The sequence below is a fragment of the Chlorocebus sabaeus genome, chromosome 24, assembly GCF_047675955.1.
Source record: "Chlorocebus sabaeus isolate Y175 chromosome 24, mChlSab1.0.hap1, whole genome shotgun sequence".
NCBI lineage: Eukaryota > Metazoa > Chordata > Mammalia > Primates > Cercopithecidae > Chlorocebus > Chlorocebus sabaeus.
Window position 1 is genome coordinate 10,228,004 of NC_132927.1, and position 11,619 is coordinate 10,239,622.

Consider the following 11,619-nt stretch of genomic DNA (forward strand, 5'->3'; position numbering starts at 1 on the left):
TTTGAAACAACACTTAACTTCATTAAGAATCTAAGGGGTACAAATTATAACAAGCATAAGATACCATCTTTCACTAGTGCAACTGGAAAGAAAAATTTTAAATACTTAATGTTGAGGAATGTATATAAAAATAAGTGCAATGGTATACACTGTTAGTATAAATGTAGTGTGTTTGCTTGTGTGTATATATACATCTACATATATACCTTCTAAAAAGTATTGATTCAAATTGATTATATATACACATATATAAGTATATATTTATATGAACATATACAAATATATGTATATGTATTTATCTAGATACATAATAAATATTATAATATTTATATTTATTTATATTTAGTGGACAATAATCATTTCAAACAATGTTTAGCTTCATTAAGAATCTAAGGAAGAATCTTCCTGAAGGTTCTTCATGGAATGAAGAAATGGAATGGACCATGAAGAAATGGTCTTCATGGAATTCCCAGCATACCTCACACCAGAGAGAGAGAATATAACATCCATTGTTCTCCATTACTATTCTCGTTACATTAAGGATGAACAACAACCAGGAAGTGCAAAACTCTAGCAGCCATGAGCATATCTGAATATGTGATTCCTAATATTCATTTCCTATGTGTTACACACACACTCACACACACACAGAGTCATGTGTGTTTTAAAGCCTTAGAAGAGTGCATATTCTTTGAGTCAATGACTAGATATCTAGAAATTTATTCAGAAATAATCACAGATATGCTCAAAGATATTGCTACAAGGATGCTCATTAGACACCTATCAAAAACATCAAAAATTTGGAGACAGCCTAGATATCCAACAATAGTGGGTTGCTTAAGTATGTTATACAACATTTATACAGCAGAACACTATGCGGAGGCAGGAGAATATTTAATGTTTATAAGACATTAAATGAAAAGGGAGCCAGGCATGGTGGCATGCACCTGTAATCTCAGCACTTTGGGAGGCTGAGGTGGGAGGGTAGCATGAGCCCAGGAGTTCAAGGTTGCAGTGAGCCACGATTGTGCCACTGCACTCTAGCCTGGGTGACAGAGTGAGACCATGTCTCAAAACAAAAAAAGAAAGAAAGAAAGAAAGAATCAATGAAAGAAAGAAAAGCAAAGGGAGATTTCAACACTATTTATTGCGTTACTTCAGTTTTGCATTTACACAGTGAAAATTATAGTAAAACAAATCATGCTACTGGTGGTTTATCTCTGAGAACTGGGATTATTGGTGATTTTGATTTTATTCCCATTGTTTAACTGTCTTTTCTATAATTTCATTTAAAAAAAAAACAGCTTTGTTGTCATTCACATATCATACAACTATTAATTTTTTTTTTCTTGAGATGGAGTCTTGCTCTATCACCCAGGCTGGAGTGCAGTGGTGCAATCTCAGCTCACTGCAACTTCCACCTCCCAGGTTCAAGCATTTCTTCTGCCTCAGCCTCCCAAGTAGCTGGGATTACAGGTGTGCACCACCACACCTGGCTAATTGTTTTGTATTTTTAGTAGAGATGGGCTTTCACCATGTTGGCCAGGCTGGTTTCAAACTCCTGAACTCAAGTGATCTGCCCACCTCCACCTCCCAAAGTGCTAGGATTACAGGTATGAGCCACCACGCCCAGCTATTACTTTTATAATTAAGAAAAAAAGCAATAAAATTATTCTTACTGATTGAGGTAAACCTCTTTTGGGCAAATAATTAATCAACATTTCATCTCAATTATTTTAATATTGGGTTCTTAGCTAGCATTTATCCAGCACTTTGCATGTTGCAATGCACCTTTACTTTTATACAAGGTTCTTCCAGCCAAGTAGACCTCATTGCACATAAACAACTAATGACCTACACCTGCTAAAGTGCAAGCAATTAAGTCTTGTTGGGGGTCGTTGCTCCCTCTTAATGGAAATTACACTGTGAATAAGACAACAGAAATATATGTCATGTCTGCCTTTCTGACACACTGTGGGTTTTCATAGGATTCTCAGAATGACTCCTACCAGAGAGAGAAAGAATATAACATCCATTGTTCTCCGTTACTATTCTCATTACATTAAAGATGAACGACCACACAGGAAATGCAAAACTCTGGCAGCCACAAGCATATCTGAATACGTGATTTCTAACATTCATTTCATTTTCCATTAACACACAAAACCACCTTATTAAAGGTGAATAAAACCTGCATCCAGAGACACTTAAAATGTTGGCCAATTCCTCACTGAAAGGACCTTAATGATGGTGGGAAACTTGAAGAGGAGCTTGGAGAGAGGTTTGCAGGCTTCGGGTTGCCAGGGACACTTACCTTCTTGGCTTGAGCACCTCACACAGTCTCAGACGACAGAAAGAGCCAACGTGTTGAAAAACAAGGGTCAGTACAAGGGTTAAATGAAAGCGAAATCATGCTGACCCAGAAATGCAAATCAGTGTGCCTTAGTTCTCTGTAGAACTTGTGTTGCCTGAACACTCTATTCTTTCTTCAGATTACCTAGTGTCCCAAGAGAGGCTTCAGTGATTTGGAGAACAGTGATGCAATGTGGAGAGACGCGGCAGGCAGCGACAGAATCTAATTGCATCTGAGAAGCATCTCCACAATTTACAGTGGCCTTCTCACAGGGAAGCGGGGGGCCGGTTTTGAAGTTGATTTCCCTTTCTTTATATTGCTTTTACTATCCTTCCCAGCTCAAATTCAAAGCTCAAAATCGGAGGTGATTTTTAAACTGTCTCTTAACCCATCATAAAAGTAAGAACATGCGCACTTAGAGATTTATAATTCTTATCTGCATTTTGTTCTCTGAAGTTGCAAAGTGTGCAGGAAGCTCCTGGTTGCTGATAGAAAGCTGCCTGAAATATAAATTTCAGGTACACAATCTGGCTGTCATCACTAAAGGAATTAGAAGGGAGAGAAGAAGGGAAAATGGAGGGAGAGAATAGGGGCAGGGGGACAGAAAAGAGGTGATAAATCAGAGATGAGTGCTGATTTTAAAGAAAAAACAAAAGCTAAGAACTTCTTAGAGGGACTCAGGAAAGAAAATTGAACAAGGTAAGGCAAGAATAGATGGCAAAGTGATTATGAATGTGGATCTAGAGCCAAATGGGTTGGATCTGAACCATCACTTAATTTCTGGACAACTTTAAGAAACCTACTTACCCTATTTGCCTGTGCAAACCAGGCTAGGCGTGGTGTGAGCCACCGCACCCAGCCTGGTTTGCCTTTGTTTTAAGAAATAATTATGAGAAGTCAGGTTCTGAGACTTGCATACATGGAACTTGCTCTTTTTCACTGCTTGTACAGGGAAATCTACATCTGATGGTCCAATTTATAAACTTTTAGGATAAGAATGAAATACAGATTTTGCAAATAATTCTTAAAGATCTCTTTTACGTAATGAACTATGGAAGACAAAGGTAAGTGAGACACTTTCCTTGTTCTTAAGGAGTTCGAGATCTAGAAGGAATGACAGGTCTGTACTAAAGTCCCAGGAGGCGGTATCTAATAGCTGGTCAGGAGGAAAACTCTCAAGTCTGGAAAGAGCAGTTCCTAAGTTTCAAATTGGAAACTGAAACATGGGTACTGCCCTCAAACGCGAGGCCAGCCCCATGTTTTGCAGGTAAAGGATCCCACTTAAGTTTTAGGCTGGAAAACCAGCCGAATAGATACTGTCTCAACTCCATGACAGAAGATAAATGTACTATCAGGATCCAGATATAATAAACATAGACAGACAAAAATCATTATTAAATTGAACTGTTTTTTTTTTTTTTCAGGGGGAGGGGTGTGCCTGAAGTGTTAAATCTAAAAAAGAGTATTTGCCAAGGAAAAAAGATGTCCTATTATTAGCATCAAATTAGAGAACTATTTGTACAGCCAGGAAAGTCATGGATATTGTGTCACATAGTTGACATCCATGGGTTTGTCTCATAAAAGTAACATGAAAAAAATCCACAGAATTCCACCTGGCACTAGGAAGGCTATGAGCTTTCAGCGTCAGCTCTCCAAGGAACTGCAAACTCAAGGAGCCAGCTTACTTCACGTGTTCCTGCACTTTGTAAAATTTCTGCAGAAATTTAAATTAAAACCGCTTCTTCAGTAATGATCCTTGTCTTCATCTTTGCTTTCATCTTTGCAACAATTTAAACATGTTATTCATTTTCTGAGTGTCTGCCAGGAGACTGGGAAATTAGGTATATTGAACATAAAGCAAAGCTGATTCTAGGAATTTCCAAAGTCAAAGACAATTCCTAGAATGTCTTTACATCAGGGAAACTTCAGGGTAAGTTCCAGAGAGTCCACTTTCCAGATGGCACTGTCCTCCAATAACTGAAATGATTAAGGCCTGAATATTTGTTGAATTGCTTGAAATAAGAGTCTAGCCTTTAGCTAATAGGTTCTGTCAGTCAGTCTCCTGAGTTAACCAAAACGAATTATTGGCTTCTACTTCTCTTTCTAGCAGGCTAGTGCTACTAAACAGAAAAAGTAATTATATTAATGGAAAAAACAGTGTCCAACACATTCTCTAAGACCTGACTCAAATGTCACCTCCATTACTGCTTCCCTGGTTACATGGCTCTTTTGAAGAGTGCTTTCAGAACTCTTTACAAGCAGAACTTTACAAGCTTCTTACATGGCTCTTTTGGAGTCTTTGTCACATTGAATGGAAACTGTTTCCAGTGCCCATGTGCTCTCCTATATCATTAGCTCCTCAAGGGCAAGAATGGGAACATACGTGTTTTGGGGACATAATGTCTGATACATAGTAGGCATCCAATCTGAATTAAATGAATAAAAGTCAAACAGGGAGAAAACAACATACAAACACAATCAGTGAGACAGGTGGCCCAAACCCCGTCTCTACTAAAAATACAAAAAATTAGCCAGGCGTGGCGGCGGGCACCTGTAGTCCCAGCTACTCAGGAGGCTGAGGCAGGAGAATGGCGTGAACCCGGGAGGCGGAGCTTGCAGTGAGCAGAGACCGCGCCACTGCACTCCAGCCTGGGCAACAGAGCAAGACTCCATCTCAAAAAAAAAAAAAAAAAAAAAAATCCCACCCGCCCTTCACAAGGGCATACATAGAAAGAAAAGCAATGAGAGCTACTTGAGATTGTGGTGACACATCCAGTAGGCTGCTGAAGAAGTTGGATGTCACCCATGAATGGGTGTGAAAACCAGTCCTTTCTCCCTGCAGCTTGCCACTTCTCTTTGCAGGTGACTTTGCCTTGCTATTTCCCCTTGGCTCTGGCCCTACCGGTCAAGGCGATGAACAACTCCAGAGGCTGGATGTGTTATCTGGGGCAAGTCTCAGGCTCATACCCAGGGAATACATATATGGCTAGGGTATGTACATATTATCCCATACATAATTAGGTATGTATTGGAGGTCCTTGTTGTTTTTTGTTGAGTTTTAATGGAGAAGGGAGAGGAATGGGTTTTCCAGGCAAAAGCATCTGTGAATGAACAATGTAGCCTCTGAATGGGCCACATTTTTGAATTAATAAATCTAGTTGCACAGCCTCTCAAAGATACACCATGAAGGTTCATCACCTCATTATACAAGCCTTTATCAAGCAAGAAGGGGGGGCTGTAAATTCCATACCAAACCAGAGTTTCAAGAAAATCTTACATCTTTTCACTCTGATGCTTTTCGAAGAAAATTTGTGTCTTTGTAAACACTCCTGGTGGTTGTTTCTATAAACATAATTTTTTAAAGCAATCTTTTAGATTAGACGTGGATAAACAGTGCCAGAAATGGTATATAATGTTTTATTTCTAACTTTAGTATTCATTTTAGTATTTCTAATTCTAGGAACAGACATTCTTGAAAACTTTTCTTCATTTTTTGAATTGAGAATCAAAAATTTGAGAGCTAGCAAGGGCCTCGTCAGTTATCTAGTCCAGTGTACACAGACTGGACTTTCTCCTGCTGCACAGAAGTAAAAAGAAACAAGTTCACCAACTTTTGCACTGTCATGAATCTAATAAACAGGATTTGGCCAGGCGCAGTGGCTCATGCCTGTAATTCCAGCACTTTGGGAGGCCGAGGAGGGTGGATCACCTGAGGTCAGGAGTTCGAGACCAGCTTGGCCAACATGGTGAAGCCCCATCTCTACTAAAACAAAAAATTAGCCAGGCGTGATAGTGGGTGCCTGTAATCCCAGCTACTCGGGAGGCTGAGGCAGGAGAATCACTTGAACCCGGGAGGTGGAGGTTGCAATGAGCCAAGATCATGCCATTGCACTCCAGCCTGGGCAACAAGAGTAAAATTCCATCTCAAAAAAAAATAATAATAATAATAAACAGTATTTGATTACAGATTACTGAATGGTAGTATTTTCCAAAATGTATTTCATATAAAACTAGGAATTTCTGAGATAATATTTTTAAAGATTATGTAATCAAGAAAGTTTTACAACTACAAGGCTAAACAAAATTTTAAAGCTCTTTTGATTTATTTAGAACTGTCAGACTTCTCAGAACCTTCAAGACACTAATGTGTACACCATGAATATCCATGAAAAAGGTAAAACATGCAATGAAAAGGGCCCTCAAACTCCCTTTTTTAATAGATCAAAGTTTAGGAAAACTGGCTACAAGATGTTCAGCTCTAATATGTAACTGCAATTTGCAGTAGCTATTAGCTTCTAACCATAAACATAGAATGTAAAATTGACCTTGAGCTTCCTAGTAGCCAATGCAAAGATGTGATACATTAATAGATTAAAAGTTCATGGTGTTCATCCAATGAAAACAAACTGGCTATATATATAACTATGATTTGGTAATCAAAATAATATTAATAATACTTTTTTTAAATAACAAAAAAATTTAAAGAAAAAAGAACAGTAGTTCCCGAAGCAATAATTATTTTCGATACTGTTCCTCAAGGGTGTTCATAAAGAGGATCAGGATGGCAACCTTCGCAACACCCCTCTTCAGCACATACAATAATCAGTTTGCAGACAGTCTGATCCTTTTCTGGCATATTGCCACAGGGCAGTTCAGTGGAAACAGGTGTATAAGAAGTCACTCCAGCTGCCACATGTTCATGGCTCTTACTCGTCTAACTTAACCCAAGACTCTAGTCCCACTCTGCCACTAACCAGTCATGCCTGTCTCTAAGAATGAATCATTTGCCTACTGTGGAGTTGAACTAGATGTTCCCTGAAACTCAGTTTCAAAGTTCTAGAAGTCTATAGGATCTATTTCTTATTTTTCTCCAGAAAAAAAAAAATTCAAGCTTCCAGTGTCCTTTAAAAGTATACATTGAACCCTGTATGTATGTGTGACTTAAGTAGTGACACTCATAGGGCACATTGCTAATTTTTTTTTTAAGACAGATGGAGTCTCACTGTATTGTCCAGGCTGGTCTCAAACTCCTGGGCTCAAGCCATCCTCCCACTTCAGGCTCCCAAAATGCTAGGATTACAGGCATGAGCCACTGTGCCCAGCCACATCACTATAACCTTGAGTACACTGTCAAAAATTTGGAAAAACTAAAAGAAAAAGAGAGAAACTAAGAACAGAAGTAGGAGAGCCCCAAAAATGATTCTATCCTCTTCAGCATTTTCCTTTAAATCAACCTTAGTTTCTTTAGGAGGCTTTATTAATAATAATGACAGAAATAATTATAATAATTTGCTTTAAATCAGCCTATAGTTTCTTAGAAGATAATAATAATGATGACAGAAGCAGCAGCAAGCACTTATCTGGTGCTTCTTATGTATCATGTCCTCTTGTAAGCATTATATATAATTACACTTTTAATTCTCACAATAACACAGAAAGGCAGATACTATTCCTATCCTATTTCACTGATGAGAAAGTTGTGATTCTGAGGAGGTGAATAACTTGCCTAAAGTCATGTGAGTGGGAGCAGCAGATCAGGAGTTCAAGCTAGATCCAGAGTCTGAGGTTTAACTAGCACATGCTGCTGCCTCCCGGTCAGTTCCTGCTGTAGGTGACTGCTTGCTGCTGGTGTAAGAGGTGCCCGCACTCCAGCTAGACATTAGATATTAGAGAGAGCACCTCCTCTCAAAATAAGACTTTGTTGAAAAATAAAGGCGGACTTTCTAAGAAGAGCAACTCTATAAAGGCAGAGAATAATAAAGGTTTTAATGGTTGATGATGATTATTATTCCATTAATATTAATAACAGAAGAGAAAACAATTCTGCAGTTCTCTTGAAAAATTAAAGGTAGCTTCCACCACAACAATGCAGTAGTTATTAACTCCTTTGGTAAAGCTTGAACCAACAGACCGCACCAAAAGTCAACAGACTTCAGATTGCAAGGTGAAGAGAACAAACTTCACAGGGAGCAAACTGTTGGGGAACAAAGGAAGCCTTTGTTTCACTCTCAGATGTGCAACTGATGTGCAACTTTTGCACAGACACTGGGGTGCCCATGCTGTCTTTCCTCCGGGTTAACACAAGACACTAGTCTTTTCTCCAACACCTCCTCTTTCCTTCCAGCCCTTCTCCCTTCTCTTCTCCTGCCCTCTCCTCCCCAGTCAGCATGTTCTTTCCTGTTCAGGGACATAGAAGAGGGGTATATTTGACAGTCTAGCACCATTCTAACACAGAATCACATGTTGTAACCACACATTCAGGAAACATGCTTCATACTTCTAAAACCCTTCATTAGAGGATCTCAAAGCATTCTTCAAACAGTAATTAATCATCTACTCCGATGAATGTTTTCCTCCTAAAGGCTAGAAGTAGAAACACAACAATTATATGACTTACTCCTCAAACTACTACCAGCATATTCATTGAAATCCTTAAGCCACCTCCCCAGCACACACACCCACACTCACATGTCCACCCACATGCAGAAAGTAGAGGAAGGGGGAGAGACAAACAAAGAAACCATTTAGTGGCAAGGCCCTGAAATTCTTCACTCTTATCTTCACAGCAGAGGTGGGGCCCAGCTCATCTGTACACCGTAAGGGTCAACAAGGACCTAAAGTTTTCTGGCACACCATTAATAGAATGAATGGGAATCTATTGCCATTTGTGAGGTTGCCTGTCTTCTCATATTAACCCCTCTTCTTTAAGCCATCCACACCCTGACTAGTATAGGCTTCTTAGCCAAACCAAGCTTTTCTCACCTCCTACTCCATTTTGTAGTCCTGAAGTGCTGAGCTTCTCCCATAAAGAACTGTGCATTTCAGAACTGGGTAAATTGGTTCTTCAAAGTGGGTTATTTTCAAAATTAATGAAACGTGTTTGGCTTATTGGAGTGAGCTACAAAATCTAGGAAATTTTCTTTTCCTTTTCTTTCTTTTTTTTTTTTGGAGATGGAGTTTCACTCTTATCACCCAGGCTGGAGTGCAATGGCGCGATCTCAGCTCACTGCAAACTCCACCTCCCGAGTTCAAGTGATTTTCCTGCCTCCGCCTCCCTAGTAGCTGTGATTACAGGTGCCCGCCACCACACCCAGCTAATTTTTGTATTTTTAGTAGAGACGGGGTTTCACCATGTTGGCCAGGCTTGTCTTGAACTCCTAACCTCAGATGATCCACCTGCCTCAGCCTCCCAAAGTGCTAGGTTTATAGGCATGAGCCACTGCGCTCAGCCAGGAAATTTTCTTAATGAATATGGACAATCTACGTCTTCAGCTAACTTTTGCTTACCTTGTGCTACCTCCCTTTGGTTTCTCTCCTACCTGGAGTGCTGAGTCAAAACAAGACCATGGGGAAGCCTGGGAGCTGCTGTTCCCTGAATATTCCCTGTGGCTTCCTCCTCAGGGTCCTTTCTCTAGTTCCAACATCCAGCCCCAATGGCCCAGCCTGGCCACAGGGGCAATCTCAGGCCATTTCAAGTTGGTCCCTAAGGGAAGAAGCTGTGTTTCATTCCAGGGCAGACTGTAAGGCTCATGAGCCCCTTGAGGCCCATGACTTCACATCACCCATCATCCAGACGCTTTGCATCTCAAGAACCATCACCTATACAGGCATACCTTAGAGATACTGTTCAATTCCAGTCATTGCAATAAAGTGACTATCACAATAAAGCAAGTCACACAAATATTTTTGGTTTCCCAATATATATAAAATTTATGTTTATACTATACTGTAGTCTATTAAGAATGTAATAGTGCCTGGCCAACATGGTGAAACCCCATCTCTACTGAAAATACAAAAATTAGTTGAGCATGGTGGCAGGCACCTGTAATCCCAGCTACTCAGGAGGCTGAGGCAGCAAAATCGCTTGAAGTCAGGAGACGGAGGTTGCAGTGAGCCAAGATCGTGCCACTGCACTCCAGCCTGGGCAACAGAGCAAGACTCCATCTCAAAAAAAAAAAAAAAAATTGCAATAGCATAATGTCTAAAAAAACAATGTACACACTTTAACTAAAAAACACTTTATTGCTCAAAAATGTTAACTATCATCTGAGCCTTCAGCAAGTCATAATCTTTTTGCTGGTGGAGGGTCTTGTCTCGATGTTGATAGCTGCTGACCAATCAGGCTGGTGGTTGCCAAAGGTTGGCATGATTGTGGCAATTTCTTAAAATAAGACAACAATGAAGTTGCAACAACAATGGACTCTTCCTTTCATGAAAGATTTTTCTGTAGCATGTAATGCTGTCTGATAACACTTTATCCACAGCAGAACTTCTTTCAAAATTAGAGTTAATCCTCCCAAACCCTGCTGCTGCTTTATCAACTCAGCTTATGGAATACTCTAAATCCTTTGTTGTCATTTTAACAATGTTTCTAGCACCTTAATAAGGAGCACATGCTATCTCAAGAAACCGCTTTCAGTTGGGCACAGTGGCTCACACCTGTAATCTCAGCACTTTAGGAGGCCAAGGTGGGTGGGTTGCTTGAGCCCAGGAGTTCAAGACCAGCCTAGGCAATGTGGTGAAACTCTGTCTCCACAAAAAATACAAAAATTAGCCAGGTGTGATGGCACATGTCTGTAGTCCCTGCTACTTGAGAGGCTGAGATGGGAGGATCACCTGAGCCTGAGCCCAGGAGGTGGAGGTTGAAGTGGGGTAAGATCAAGCCACTGCACTCCAGCCTGGTCAACAAAGCAAGACCCTGTCTTGAAAAAACAGAAAGGAAAAGAAAAGAAAAGAAAAGAAAAGAAAAGAAAAGAAAAGAAAAGAAAAGAAAAGAAAAGGAGGGGAGAGGAGGGGGGAGAGTAAGGAGGAGGGGAGGGGGAGGGGGTAGGAGCAGAATGAGGAGGGGGAAGGAGGGGGAGGGATGAGGGAGGGGAGGGGGAGGGGAGGGGGAGGGGAGGGGAGTGGGGGGGAGGGAGGGGAGGAAGAGGGATGAGGGAGGGGAGGGGAGGGGGAAGGGAGTGGGAGGGGGAGGGAACGGAGAAATTTTCTTTGCTCATTCATAAGAAGCAACTGCTCATCTCTCCAGGTTTTACCATGAACTTGCAGCAATTCTGTCACATCTTCAAGCTTCATTTCTAATTTTAGTTCTCTTGCTATTTTCACCACATCTACAGTTACTTCATCCACTGAAGTCTTAAACCCCTCAAAGTCATCCATGAGGGTTAGAATCAACTTCTTCCAAACTCCTGTTAATGTTGATATTTTGACTTCCTCCTGTCAATTGAAAATGTTCTGAATGACATCTTTCAGATGAATGGTGAATC